At 40.0% G+C, this 13,874-nt stretch overlaps 1 protein-coding gene across 7 annotated transcripts in view; it reads left to right on the forward strand.

Moving 5' to 3' along the window:
* GABRB1 (gamma-aminobutyric acid type A receptor subunit beta1) overlaps positions 1-13,874 on the forward strand; it is a 137,511-nt gene that overhangs the window by 55,377 nt on the left and 68,260 nt on the right. Inside the window, exon 1 of one of the 7 annotated variants that reach the window (XM_074866130.1) lies at positions 2,500-2,525. The exons of the other annotated variants lie outside the window; for them this stretch is intronic. The gene's annotated coding sequence lies outside the window, so the exon portion shown is untranslated. Of the gene's footprint in view, positions 1-2,499; positions 2,526-13,874 lie in introns of those variants that run through there. 7 annotated transcript variants of the gene reach the window in all.

Here is a 13,874-nt window from a genome sequence, read left to right on the forward strand (position 1 = left end):
TACATCTGTCCCATAATTTACTCCTCTGCCAGGAGTGCTGCTTCACTGATGTTGGTTTCCATTCATGTCCTTTATCAGCATTATCTTCAGAAAAGCCAAGCCTTCTGGACCTCTACACTTCATACGCCTCTGACACCAGCACCTTTGATTGGCTCTGTAATAAGTTAAGCCAATCCTACAAAAAGCTGTAGTTGGGAAAACATTACATTTTAGCTTTAAACAATAGTGACACAGACCTAGACTTCACATAGTTTGGCCAACTGCATGTAGAACTTTTCTATCTGAATACAAGTGGATTTTAGTGGAAGATGAGTCTTTCTACTCAGTGGAGGCATTAAGGAAAAGAAACAGAAAAGCAGCGGTATTTGTGCAGAGGCACAATTTTAAATGCTTGTTTCACTCCTGAAAACACACTGAATTTCCATTCCTATATGGGATGGAAATTGTCTTAATTTGCAAAGCAGTGAAAACTTACCAGTAACAAGCAGCTGTTTGCTTGTTTTTAAATGCAAAAAATTCATGAGAACTTTTAGTTGACATGGTTAAGGCATGCAATGACTCCAGAAATTAAAGCCCCAGAAGAAAACATTGCCTGGCCAACAGCCCATGGATTTAGGATCCCTCAGCCCTCAATAGCCCCTCTATCCTATATCATGTCAATCTCAATAAATTAAGGACACACCAAACCTATGCCTTCTTGTCAGTGATCATGGTGTTTGGGTTCCTGTGAGATGTTTTAACTTCACCCTTTATACTGTGGCACAGCTGTCCCCAGAAGGCACCAAGGGAAGTGAAGCTGTGTGCAAGAGCACTGCTGCATGTACTTCTGCTGACATCTCGGGGTGAACCAAGAAAACAAATATTCCAGAAGGGGGAGGCGAGGGAACAAGAACCAAAAAACCTCAATAAACCAACACCACACTTCTCTCAGCAAGGCTTCCAGTTTGCCCCTCTCAGAGTGATATCACCATGCAGACAAGCCTCACAACAGTGCCTCAACATTTGGGAGTAGGCTGTAGCAAACAAGGAAAAGCTAAAAGGTCAGATTGGCTTTCCTTGCTTTTTCAAATGTTTTGGATGCTAATTTTTTTTTTTTTTTCCATTTAATAACCAAGAGCAAGACACTGAAACAGCTGACTGGCTGCTGAGCTCCTACAGCATTTTAATGTTGTGAAAACACTAATAAACTTACATAGCCAATGCAAAATAGCAGATAAGCCACTAGATGCCAACCCACAGACCTTGGGTGGCACAGTCATTTGACAAGTGTTGGTGCAGCTCTGGCAATAGATCTAAGCTGCTTCTGTCACTCTGACCTGAAGCTGTAAAACAGTTTTACACAGCTAATAAACCTGATCTCTGCTGTAATCCCATGCATGGCACCACACTGCTAACTCATTCTAGTTTATGCAAAAACTAGACTGCATTTGCCTTGGTTGAGAACAGTGGTAGGTGTGCTCTGTGATCTTTCACAAATCCTTAAGTTTTTCTTGCCTAGTTTTTGGGGCTGTAAAACCCACGCCAGAACTGTAGTTTCACAGCTGCTCCAAGCTGCCCTGCAAAAGGAGCTGCTCTGCCTTCTTCCTTTGCTCCTAGCTGTCCTTTCCTGCCCCAGCATTAGTCCTTGGGTAGCCATAGTGGGGACAGGATCAGGGAATTTACCTACATAAAAAAACCCACACCAAAATAATAATATCAGGGTTCATTTCTAACCTGGATTGATTCTCTCTGCTTCCTAACTAGTTATTCAAATGTGTCCTGGCTCACAGGAAGGGATGGAAGTAGAGGTTGTCTTGAACTTCAGTGAGGTGAAAGCCTTCTGAAACGTCAGTCTCAGAGAGAGGTTTTATTGCTGTAAGCATTAAAAAAAAAACGGGTATTTGGGTTTGCTTTATTTATAGTATCATTTTCAAGAACACATTTTCCTAGAGTGTTGTGGTGCCAATCCCAGCTTTCTGCACTAAGCTCATTATTTCCTCAAACCAACCAATGAGTTATTTGCTCTTGTTTTGTTCTCTCCTAAATGCCTACACATACTATAAAGTGTTTTGAAATGTGGTTTCCCATGAAACTGGCAATGGCACTGGATTTGTAGGGTTTTAATCAGATTAATCATATTAAATTGGCCAACTTAATTAGTTATCCAATTGGTTATGCTATTAGTGAGATAAAAATAAACAAGGTCCTTTATTATCAGCACTCTAAAAATACCCTGGATTCTGCTCTGAGGATTTAGTGTCAATGATGCATGCATCTAAAGGCAAACTGATTCCCTGAAACAGCCAAAAGCAAGTTTCCACAGAAAATTTGCATCAGTGTTATAAACTCATCAACTATGATGTTAGATTATCATGTAAGCAGCTTAATATTTAAAAGATGCAGCTCATGAGTAATCACATGGGGAAGCTTTTTCTCAAGCTGCCTTTTGTAGAAACATCCCAGATGCAAAGCAGGTATTTACAGCACTCTTGGTTTGCAATGACTGCAAGATGACAGAGTTCAGGATCTGGAGGATAGCTGAGAAGGTAAGCAGCAGAGTTAGGACTCTGGGCTTTATGACAGTAGAATTTGGCTTGTTTGGGTAAGTGCTAAATAAAATTCCCCAGCAAGCAGTCATCAAGCAGAAAGGGTGGAGGTTGAATTTTAAAGAAAACCAGGAACAATTTACCCCATCATGCAGGAAAGACAGAATTTCAGCAGAAGGCCTGCCTGGCTAAGATAAAAGCTTCTCAATGAAGCATACAGGAGAAGGAAACAAGACAACGGAACTGGCAAGAAAACCAGCAACAAGGAATTATTTGTTGTTGCACAGGCTGGGAAGATGAGGAGAAAGAGTTGCCCTCTGTGTGAGAAAGCAGCTGGAATGCCTGGAGCTCTGCCTTGGGATGGGTCAGGAGTCAGCCAAGAGTTTATGGGTCAAGATTAACAGCCAGACCAACATGGGGGCCGTTGTAGTAGGTGTCTACTATAGACCTCCTGACAAGGAAGATGATGTAGATTAGGCCTTCTTCCAGCAACTGGAAGAAGACTCATGTTCACAAGTCCTGGTCCTCATGGGAGATTTTAACCACCCTGATATCTGCCAGAAGGATGATACAGCTGGGCTCAGGTAATCTAGGATACTTCTTGAACACACTGATGACAACTTCATGGCATGGGTAACTGAGAAGCTAACAAGAAAATATGGTCTTCTGGACCTCATAATTACAATTTGTCTGAGATGTCAGAGGGAACAAGAAAGGCTTCTTTAGGTACATTAGTTGCAAAAAAGCTGGTGAGAGACAACATGGGTCAAAAGGTACCTAGGATATAATGACCAATACTATTTCAAGACTGCTGCCTACCTCTGTGAAAAACATATGTGATCAGGGAGGTCTCTGATGATAGGAAAGATGATAAATGTTATACCCATCTCTAAGAAAGACAAGAAGGAAGGCTCAGGGATCTATAAGCCTCACCCCAGTCCCTAGAAAATTCATGGAGCACATCCTCTGGAATTGGTTTCAAAGCATATGAAGGACAAAGCGGTAGGGAGGCAGTCCTAAAGGACAAAGGCATCCAGGAAGGCTGGGCGTTCTTCAAGAAGGAAATCTTAAAGGCACAAGAGCAGGCTGTCCCTAGTGCTGAAACACAAGCCAGCAGGGAAGAAGACATCATTCTCTTGGAGAAACTGGCTGTTCATGTGGGCACACTCTTTGCTGGGTAAAAAAACTGGCTGGATGGCCAAGCCCAAAGAGTTGTGGTGAATGGAGTTAAATCCAGTTGTCAGCCAGCCACAAGTGGTGTTTCCCAGGGCTCAGTATTGGGGTACAGTTCTGGTTCAGGGGAGACCTTATCACTCTCGAAAACTACCTGAAAGGAGGCTGTAGTGAGGTGGGTGTTGGTCTCTTCCAAGTGACCAACAAGGACAAGAGGAAATGGCCTCAAGTTATGCCAGGGGAGGTTTCGATTGGATATTAGGAAAAATTTCTTCCCTGAAAGGGTTATCAAGCACTGTAACAGGCTGCCCAGGGAAGTGGTGGAGTCACCATCCCTGGAGGTGTTTAAAAGACATGTAGTTGTGGAGTTTAAGGACATGGTTTAGTGGTGGACTTGGCAGTGTTAGGTTTCTGGTTGGACTCAATGATCTTAAAGGTCCTTTCCAACCTATATGATTCTCCGGTAATTAAAATAGTCACCACAGATCTACCATAGGCAAATAATACTTGATCAGTCTGACTGCACTCTACAGTATAGAGGCTACATGGATGAGAGGAGAGCGATGGATGTAATATAACTTGCTTTTAGTCAGGCTTTTGACATTTCCCACAGCATTTGTATTTGGAAGCTGAGGAATGATGTGATGGACAAACAGGCTGTTAGATGGGTTGAAAGTTAGCTAGCTGGACTGCCAGGGCTCAAAGGGTAGTGATTAATGGCTTGAGGTCAAGGCGGCAGCCAGCAACAAGCAAAACAGTCAACATTGGAGCCAACAGTGTTCAACATCTTCATAGGTGGCAGAGAGTGCATCTTTAGCAAGTACATGGATGAGTCTGCATTAGAGAGAGTGGCTGACACAATCAACAGCAGAGCTTCATTTCAAATGATCTTAATAAACCAGAGTATTGGGCTAACAGGAAACTCAGAGTTCAGCAAGAACTACAGATGTCAGCCTGTGGAGCAGGTTGGAAACTGACTGGTAAAGCAGCAGCTGAATACAAGCCAAATGCACTCTCATCATATGTAAACTGCACACTAAGGTACACTGGCGGGGGTGTGGTCACCACAGAGGGAAGTTATTGCCATCCTATATTCTGTAATGGTAAGGCTGCACTTACAACATTATCCCCCATTTCTTTCCTCCCCCAGTTCAAGAGGGATACCGAGAAACTGGAAAGGGTCCAGTGGAGAGCTATCAACATGGCCAGGGCCTAGAGCATGTAACTTATCAGGAGAGACAGGGGAGCTTGCCTTGCTTAGTCTGGCAAAGAGAAGAGCCAGGGGGAAACCTCATGGGAGCCTACAACTGCCTTAAGGGAAGACAACAGTCAAACCACTCTCAGTAGTGGCAGATGATATAATGAAGGGCAACAACTACTAATTGCACCTTGGAAGGTTTAGGGTAGATGTCAGGAAAGACTTTTTCACTGGAAAGGCAGTGCAACACTGGAAGAGGCTGCCCAAAGAGTTTGTAGAATTCCCATCCTTGAGGGTCTTCAAGGTTTGCTAGAGAAAGTGATGTCTGACTTGAGACAACATGGGTGACAGTCCTGCTTCAAGCAGGAGATTGGACTAGAAACTCCCAGAGGACCTTCCAACCAGCATGTAAGTAGTTTTATTGTAGTATGACAGTATCGCTAGTACCTCTAGTGTTATCAACTCCAAGTGCAAAATACCTCCACTTTGAGAGACATTATAATGCAGAAATGTGATGCTCCTCTATCCCTGGTTTCCAGATACAGCACAAAATGTTATGATCCTTCATTTGAAAGTATCAGGGAGATGGCCTGACCTTATGATTTATGGGGTAGAATTCTGTAAAGGAGTCAGGATACCAACAACATACAGGAAAAATCTCTCCAGCCCCTTAGCAGTCTTGATCATCATCTTACACAGCGTGATTCAAGGATAAGCATCATGAACAATGAAACAAAGTAGTCTCAAGCAATTTAAAACAAAGAAAAACCAAAACCCAACGAACAAAAAAAAAAAAACGCAAAAATTCAAAATCTGAAACAATAGTTACATACAAAGCAGAAAAAGCAACCAAGTAAAACAACAACAGCAAAAAAAAAAAAAAAGACCCACAAAAAACCCACCACAAAAAAAACCAGTGAGGTATATACAACTGTAAAGATCCGGTAGTTAAATGATTACTGTTTCTATTCCAGGTAGAGCCACTGACTCACTGCATGTCACTTCGACCTCCATCTGCTTCTCTCAAAACCAAAGAAAATTGATATGGTAGAATGACAACTGAGAACCAGGCAGAAGGAATCAGATAGATTTCAATCCCTAGACCCACAAAAATAGAAATAACTCCTACCTGATCTGTATAGAAGTAAACTGGTAAGAAATACATTACATATATATGTATGTTAAGGCATTAAAAAAAAATAAAAATCAGTAGCTGTTGTTGCAAAGTTAGCCCAACCTCACATTAAAATATATGTAACTTTCCTCCTATATTGTTCATCATCTTCTGGAGCCAAGGAGCCTGGCCACAGTTTGCTGTTTTTACTACTGATTTCTAACCCATAAGCTTTGCTTAACGTAAGCCCTAGTACAGTACAGAATTAAGGGTTGTGGAGCTTTTTCTTCTACTGTACATGCTCAGCTAGCTCATCTTGTGACTCCAGTGCATTTTTTACATTTCTGACATTCTTGTGCTTGTGTTCTCTTTAACTTTCTGCCCAGTGCTTATAAGATTTCTGGTACCGTTATCGCTTCCACAATAGTGTTCAAGGCAAAATTCAGCAAACTTCTCCCATCTGCTCCTAAACTAGCAATCGGTTCAGCTTTGCCTGCAGCGCTGTGCACTAACACCACAAAGAACTCTGAGCTCTTAGCACTGTGTCATCCTCCTTAGACATTCAGTGCACTTCGTAATGGTCTCATAGTTCACCCCTGCTGAGCTAGCTGGAAATTGCAAAGAAAAAAAATAAAAATCTAGTACTTCAGAAACAACTATTGTTAGAAAAAAGGCTGCTTTCCAATTATCTTCCTTATAGGTAGCAAAGCAAGTGTAGTTTAATTAATTCTCCACTCTTCCACAGTGTTTTGCCTTTACAGGAACTTTAAAGTGCTGCATCCTTCCAACGATTCTTTTTCTTAGTTTGCTTTACTGATCACATCACATTCCATGTTGTAGACCCTCAGAGATGATCTGTTCCCACCTCATTAGGATTCAGTCCCCTAGTCAGTAAGGAGCCATCTCCACGTAGTCCACACAAGAACCTGGGAAGTACAGTTTCCTCCCAAATGCTCAGTCCCAATCCTGTGCAATGGTGCTTTGAGTCCAAGCTGACTGAAATGTTTTGGAACGTAAGTTAAAGCCTCACATTTCTTTTCCTTGGAGTGCTTTCTCCACCTGCTTTGCAGAGAGGAGGAAGACAGCACTTCTTGGGCACAATGTGACAGTCCTCAAATGTCAGCCCATCATTCCCTTTCATACCTGCATATGAACAGACAAGTTTTTGTACAACTCACAGAAGAATCCTAGAACATCCCCAACTTCAGCACAAAGCAGCATATAATACCTGAACACCTCTGCACTATAGTTGCTAATACCTGGACTTGAACACTAACTGAAGTCCTCAGATAGACAGATATGGACCACCTGGATAAGTTGCTTTCAGCTCCCTCACAGAGAGAAATGTCTAAGAGAAAATATGTTTGTCCTTATTGCTGTCTACATTTGCTCTTAAAAGATGTATCTAGACATGGATTAACATACATTGGTCTGTGGGCTACTTGCCAGCAAGAAGCTTTTCTGTTTGTTTTCCCTTCAGTTGTTTTTTATTCAACCTCAGGTGTTCTCACAAGCCAAAATATAAAGGACGCTTATTTGCTGCCTGTAAAAATATATGCATACATTCAATACAGTTACTCTCTATGCCAGGACACTTGTATTTATTTACTCTAGCATTCATTACAATGCCATCTTACTTAAGCACGTAAATCTCCTGTGCCATATTTTTCCTGTTCTCCACTCCTCCCCTCAAGCACCTTTATGGTTTAATTATGGTTTAATTCATTAACCTCTATATAGAAAAGGTTGCCAGCTTCCAAAGCAAAACAGAATAGCATGGGAATAGATACCATTACTTGTTTCCTACAGGTACTAAAAAGCAGTTCATTGATCTTTGAGGGTATGTGAATCATACCACAGACATGTTCTGATTCTTATGTCGGCAATTAGCATAGCCACTTGAGACAGACATAGTATTAATTTGCACTGTGAGCAACATTACACTGGTGTAGCTCATTGCTACCCCAGACAGTGGGTTATGTGGCTGGAAGTTTGAAGTGCAGCTGGGAATGCTGTTGTGGTTTTCAAGCTTTCTTAAAGGAGCTTTCAGCATGTGGTGAGGATAACAACATATCTGTTAAGCCTACCTTACCTGCTGCCTTATTTTCCTGATAAGCTTAGCCAAGTCGACTCCTAATCACAGCAATTCATATTACTATTTAGTAACATCATCATCTTTCTTCCTACACAAATAACAAGCAGCACGTTCAGGCCTCACGGGTTAGCAAAGCTCAATTAAGAGAAAAGAAAGCAGAGGGCAAAGCAATGGGATATTGATCCAAAGACAGAAGTCCTTACTCTTCTCCCCGTGAGGCAAAGTAGAATACACAAGATAAACTTGAGATTTTACCCTCCTGTATGTTAATCAGTGCCAAGCCAGTGGAACACAACTATCAGAACAATCCATTTAAATGCCAGAAGCAGTAATAAATACTTCTACTAAGTATGATTACTAAAACACTGAACAAAATGCAATAAAATATGTAGTCTGCTGTTGGAACTGAGAAACATTTTGCCTTTTGGTTTGCTTTTTCAGTAATGATTGAAGACATTGGATGTAATTCTAACCCCATTGCAGTTAAGGGGTATTGCCTTGACTGCAAAGAGTAATATTGTATCCCAATACAGTAACGATAAGTGCCTTCATTTCCAACATGCTACTCTTACAATGAGTCTAATCTTGTTCCTGGCCGTGCTTTGAGCAATAAAGAGCATCATCATTACAGCTATGCGGACTCTTGCCAGATCTCTGCTTCTTTCTGTAAGACACAGCTGTGATACCACATACTTAATTTAATTGTGAAGTTATAAATGCCAACAAGGTTTATGAAACATTTCTCTGGAGAATAGTCAGCACACTTGAAAAACAAAAATGCAAGGCACTTCACTAGCAACTAGAGCTACCAACTGGATCAAACAAAATAACAATACCTTGCACAACTTTTTCTCCTACAGAAATCAGACATCTACAAATGATTTGCAGTTTTCTGACAGAAAACCTGATTTCTGAAAAACTGAAGCTTGCTGTGGGAAAATTCTGATCCCATTGAAAAACCAAACAGCTTCTCTCAGGAAAATAGAAGATTTTTATTCTATTGTCCTGGAGTCAATGGAGCTCCCTATCTTGTTTCCCCTGACAGAAATGCAGTTTACAAGAACTGCAGCCTCCTGTGAACCAGGCCAGCGCACTGAATAATTTGAGTACATGCTCCTTCCCCGCTTCTCCCACTACTTTGGACAGAACAGGGGAACTGGGTAAGATATGCTGCATGAGTCTTCATTGAAAACAAAACCAAGAGGAACACTGAACTACATCCTTAGAAAGGAAGGCAAATACAATTGATCCACTAGTGTGTACATCCCTAACTCCCTGGCTTCCTTGCTTGACTGGACTGCAGACTTACTATAGAGATGTAGCTGCCCTGACATTTTTAGAGAAGAGCATGAGTAGAACCAGTATTTTCTTCCATAATTTTGGTTAAAATGTTTTCCCTTAATTTCTGTGCAGTATTTGAAATTGAGCACCAAGTATAAATGGGAAATTATACAGAATGTAAAAACCAAACAAACAACAAATAAACAAGCAAAAAAACCCAACACAAAACACACCAAAACAAACAACCCCACACCCAAAATACCACATCACTGTTTGCATTCTCTTACTCTTTGTCATGTGAGGGTATAGAGCTTCCCTAGCAGTTCCAAGATAGCACAGCTAACTCTTGCTAAACAAATGCTAACAGCTGCTTCTGATGCATTAGCATGCTTACAACATATGAATTGAGTATGGTTTTTTTACAGTTTGCAAATTCAGCACTTACCATTGTCTCAAAACTCTGCCCCTCCCATTCTTGTTAGTATCAGATAAACACAGAAAATAATCTTACCCAATTAATAACAGCTTGCAGTCACAGCAGGATTTACATATATTGCTGTTCTACATTTATGGTCTTATTGCAGCCAGTATTAGTATTCTGATGATCACTCCATATTTAATTTTAAATTGCAATTTCAGTTATGTTTGTCTTGATTAAGTCATACTATATTTGAATTGGATTGCTTCTCATTTTCTGTGATGCTGACAGATACTTGATTATTGGATGGTTCCCAAGAATTTAAATTTAAGATCATTTAGGTGTACAGTATGCATCCCACAACTATTAATATACACTGTTATCTATTAAAAGTATAACATTGGTGTGTTTCATTGATGTGTTTTGCTGCACAGCACTTTATTGCTCAAACTCATCTAGAGATCTGACATTTGATATTGAATTGACCTAGAACAGCTAAATATTCACAAAATAGTCTTCCTTTTACTAACTAAGCTAAGAACTACATTCATATTGTTAATGTTTAGGTGGTAAGTCTTTTGGAGTGTGCTTTGATAGTCAGTTATTACTTAAATATATTACAATGCGCTGTACTGGGTCTGGCTGAGCTGGAATTGGTTTTCCCCTGTAGCAGCCCTCATGGTGCTGTGTTTTATGTTGGGAGCTGGAAGGATGTTGATAGCACACTGGTGTTGTGGCTACTGCTGAGTAGTGCTTACACAGCACCAAGGCTCTTTCCAACATTTTTCCCCCCCCCCACAGTGGGACGGGGTGGGCAAGATCTTGGGAGGGGACACAACCAGGACAGCTGACCCGAACTGACCAAAGGGATATTCCATACCATATGATATCTGCTCGAGTGTAAAGCTGGGAAAAAGGAGAAAGGGGGGTGGTGGGTGGGGTCACCCTTGGTCCTCCAAGGCAACCGCTACACATCTTGGAGCCCTGCTTCCTGAGAAGGCCCGACATTGCCTGTTAATGGGAAGTAGAGAATAAATCTGTTTTCTTTTTGCTTCTGCGCACGGACCTTTGCTTCACTTTGCTTATATTAAAACTGTTTTTGTTTTACCCACAAGGGTTGGGGGCTTTTTTTGCTATCTTATTTTCTTTCCCCTTTTTGCCCTGTTGAGAAGAAAAAAGGGGGGGGGGAGGAAGTGATAGAGCGACTTGGTGGGTACCTGACATTTAGCCAAGGTCAAACCACCACGTGCGCTAAGCTGTTTTTCAATGCATGAAATGATAACAGAACTTAAACTGAGACCACCTTGGAAAGAAGAAAAACACAAAAGGTCTTTTAGATCACAAAGGTGAACACTGCAAGTTAAAAGATTCCCTATTTTCCCCTTAAAACATGTATGTCTGGAATTGGTGAAAGATGAAGCAACTGCCAGTACAGCAGAAATGTGAACTCCTCTTTTATTCCAGAGTCCATAATTCAACTGATAAGCATGGTGAAGTACCAGTTCTGACCCTCCCAGAAGGTTAGATTGTAATATAACAATGTATTCTACATTATACTCTGCTGTGCTGAACTGGTAAACCACACAGTGGAAATAACCAGCAAGTCCAAATTATCTAGCTATTTTAATGGATCTCTACTGCTTTCAGAGAGCTACAGATGTTTAACAGGAAAGAAAAATTCCATTATTGCCCTTACATCATCTATACATATTGCACAAAAAAGATTAGGGAACCAAAAAAAATAGAAATAAAAAGGAAACATAGTACTGTATGGGAACTCTCCAGTCTATTACTTACTGGAACTATAAATTGTTCTTCTAACTTCAAGTACAATATGCATCAGTGGTCCATTCATTTTCTTTACTACAAGAAATTTGTATTACCCAAGTGAACTGTGAAGCTTGATGCCAATATTTATTTATGAGGCTGCTTAAATTCAGATTAAGAAATAATTTGCCATTTTGAGTAAAACAGGCTAGTTTCTCTTACTCACATTTTCACAGAATCCTTACCTAGAACTAGCATGTATTTGTCTTAGCAACCTAATGCACCTTACTAAAACACTGTTTGATACAAATTGACTTATGTTATAGTACGCATCTGTACACTCTCACACATTTCCAGTTTGATACACAAAAATAAGAAATTTGCACAATTACTGGGAAAGAAAACCCATTTTATTCTAAAACATCAGAATTCATCACATTAAAGAAAAAAATAAATACACATCAAAGCAACTTTATCATTGGTGCTCAGGCATTTACCACTAGGAAGGTTGACTATGCCCTGAAAAAGCAGGGAGGCGTTTGTGGAAAACATAGACAACTCAATTAAATCTACTGAAAAAGAAAAGGCAAAAAGTATTCAGTGTGCTTCTAAAAGAAAGTGAAATATTTTTAAAACCAAAACATTTAAAAGGACAGTAATCTGCAGAAACAGATTCTCTTTTTTAATTTTACATTGGGCCTTACTTTAACTCATCATTAGAAACTCTTAAATACAAAAGTTAAACATAGTCTGATTTATTTTCATAGCTTCTGATTTATTTTCATAGCTAGACTGATGCTTGAGGTCTTGGGAAGCAGTCATAAAAAGATAAAAAAAAATCTGCAGCCAATTACCACTATAGATCTGAAAGATTCAGAAATTATTCATACACTGTAGAGCTTGAAACCACAAACCCCCCAGCAAATTTTACAGGGTAGAAGGCAGATTCATTAAATCCTCACTTCAATCTCACCACTGTAAAATATAAAAAAAAATAACACAGACACCTCCAAGATGTGGCTAGCCATATGGTTTGCCAGCATTTCATTCTTCACTGATGAAATATGAGAAAGGTAAGGCTGTATTCCATTAAAAAAATTAGAAAATGTATGACTATATAATTTGGGTTATTATAGCTTAGATAGAATTTGCTTTTTATTAAAATAACCTTTAACTATGCTTTTTAAATAAGAACTTACAGGAACTCTCACAACCATGATATACGACTTCTTTTTCCTCATTAAAATATTGAATGAATAACACTCCCACATTCTGGGGAATGGAAAAAAATTGATAATTCTTTCTGAGTTAAGAAACACTGAGATTGCTTTAGGATGAAGCTCAGATTTTTTTCTCCCTATTAACACTTGTTGGTTTGCCACGTATTTCTACATAGTATAGCACAACTGCAGGGCAGAGGATCACTCACTCTACCATAGTGTTACCAACAGCAGTATTCTGTATATATGCACAGCTGGGTGAAATAAAATTTCTAAAGCAGACTATAATGCTAAAAATAGCAACTCATTTTCTTCTAGTAGCTGTAGCCAAGAGACAGAATTTCTCCCAACCCCCTGACCCCCCCACTTGATTATATCCTTTGAGATCTCTTGTAGCTTATCTTGGCTATTCTTCTCTCTTGGTTGAGCTTTGAGAACCATCACATAGGCACCACTCTCAATTGTTAGCTTTTTTTACAGGACAGCACGACAGTTCTACAAAAGCATCTTTAAAACTTAGTGAAAATATAGAGGAGAGCAGGAAGGAAAAAAGATAATTATGTATAATTGGAATTTCTGTTCCATCTGTGCTGCAGACTGCATAGGCTCTGCTGAATCAGGCAGAAGATGTAGAGGATACCAAGTGAAGCACTGAAGCACTGAGGATTTAGCTAGTATCAGCCATGTATGGAAGCTTTTCTACCTAAAGTTGCTTGAAATAGACTAGAAAACAGATACAACATATGAAAACTGTACCGGAATAGCGATTTTTTTTTTAAATTTTTATTTTTTCTCATCCAATTCCCATCTGGTCTCTGGATCTGTATATGCATAAGAGGAACAAAGGGCAGGGATTTAACTTCTCTTTAAGTGTCTGTTTCTAACCCAACTCTATTCAATTGTTCATTCAAAAACTTGCCTCCTTGGGGTTCATGCTTCTCCATACCACTATTTAAATTATAAATCACCTATTCAACAGGGCCTCTCCTGTTTAACATCTTTATTGATGACCTAGACGAGGGGATCGAGTGCACCCTCAGTAAGTTTGCAGACGACACCAAGTTAGGTGGGAGTGTTGATCTG

The sequence above is a fragment of the Strix uralensis genome, chromosome 4 (genome assembly GCF_047716275.1).
Source record: "Strix uralensis isolate ZFMK-TIS-50842 chromosome 4, bStrUra1, whole genome shotgun sequence".
Lineage (NCBI taxonomy): Eukaryota > Metazoa > Chordata > Aves > Strigiformes > Strigidae > Strix > Strix uralensis.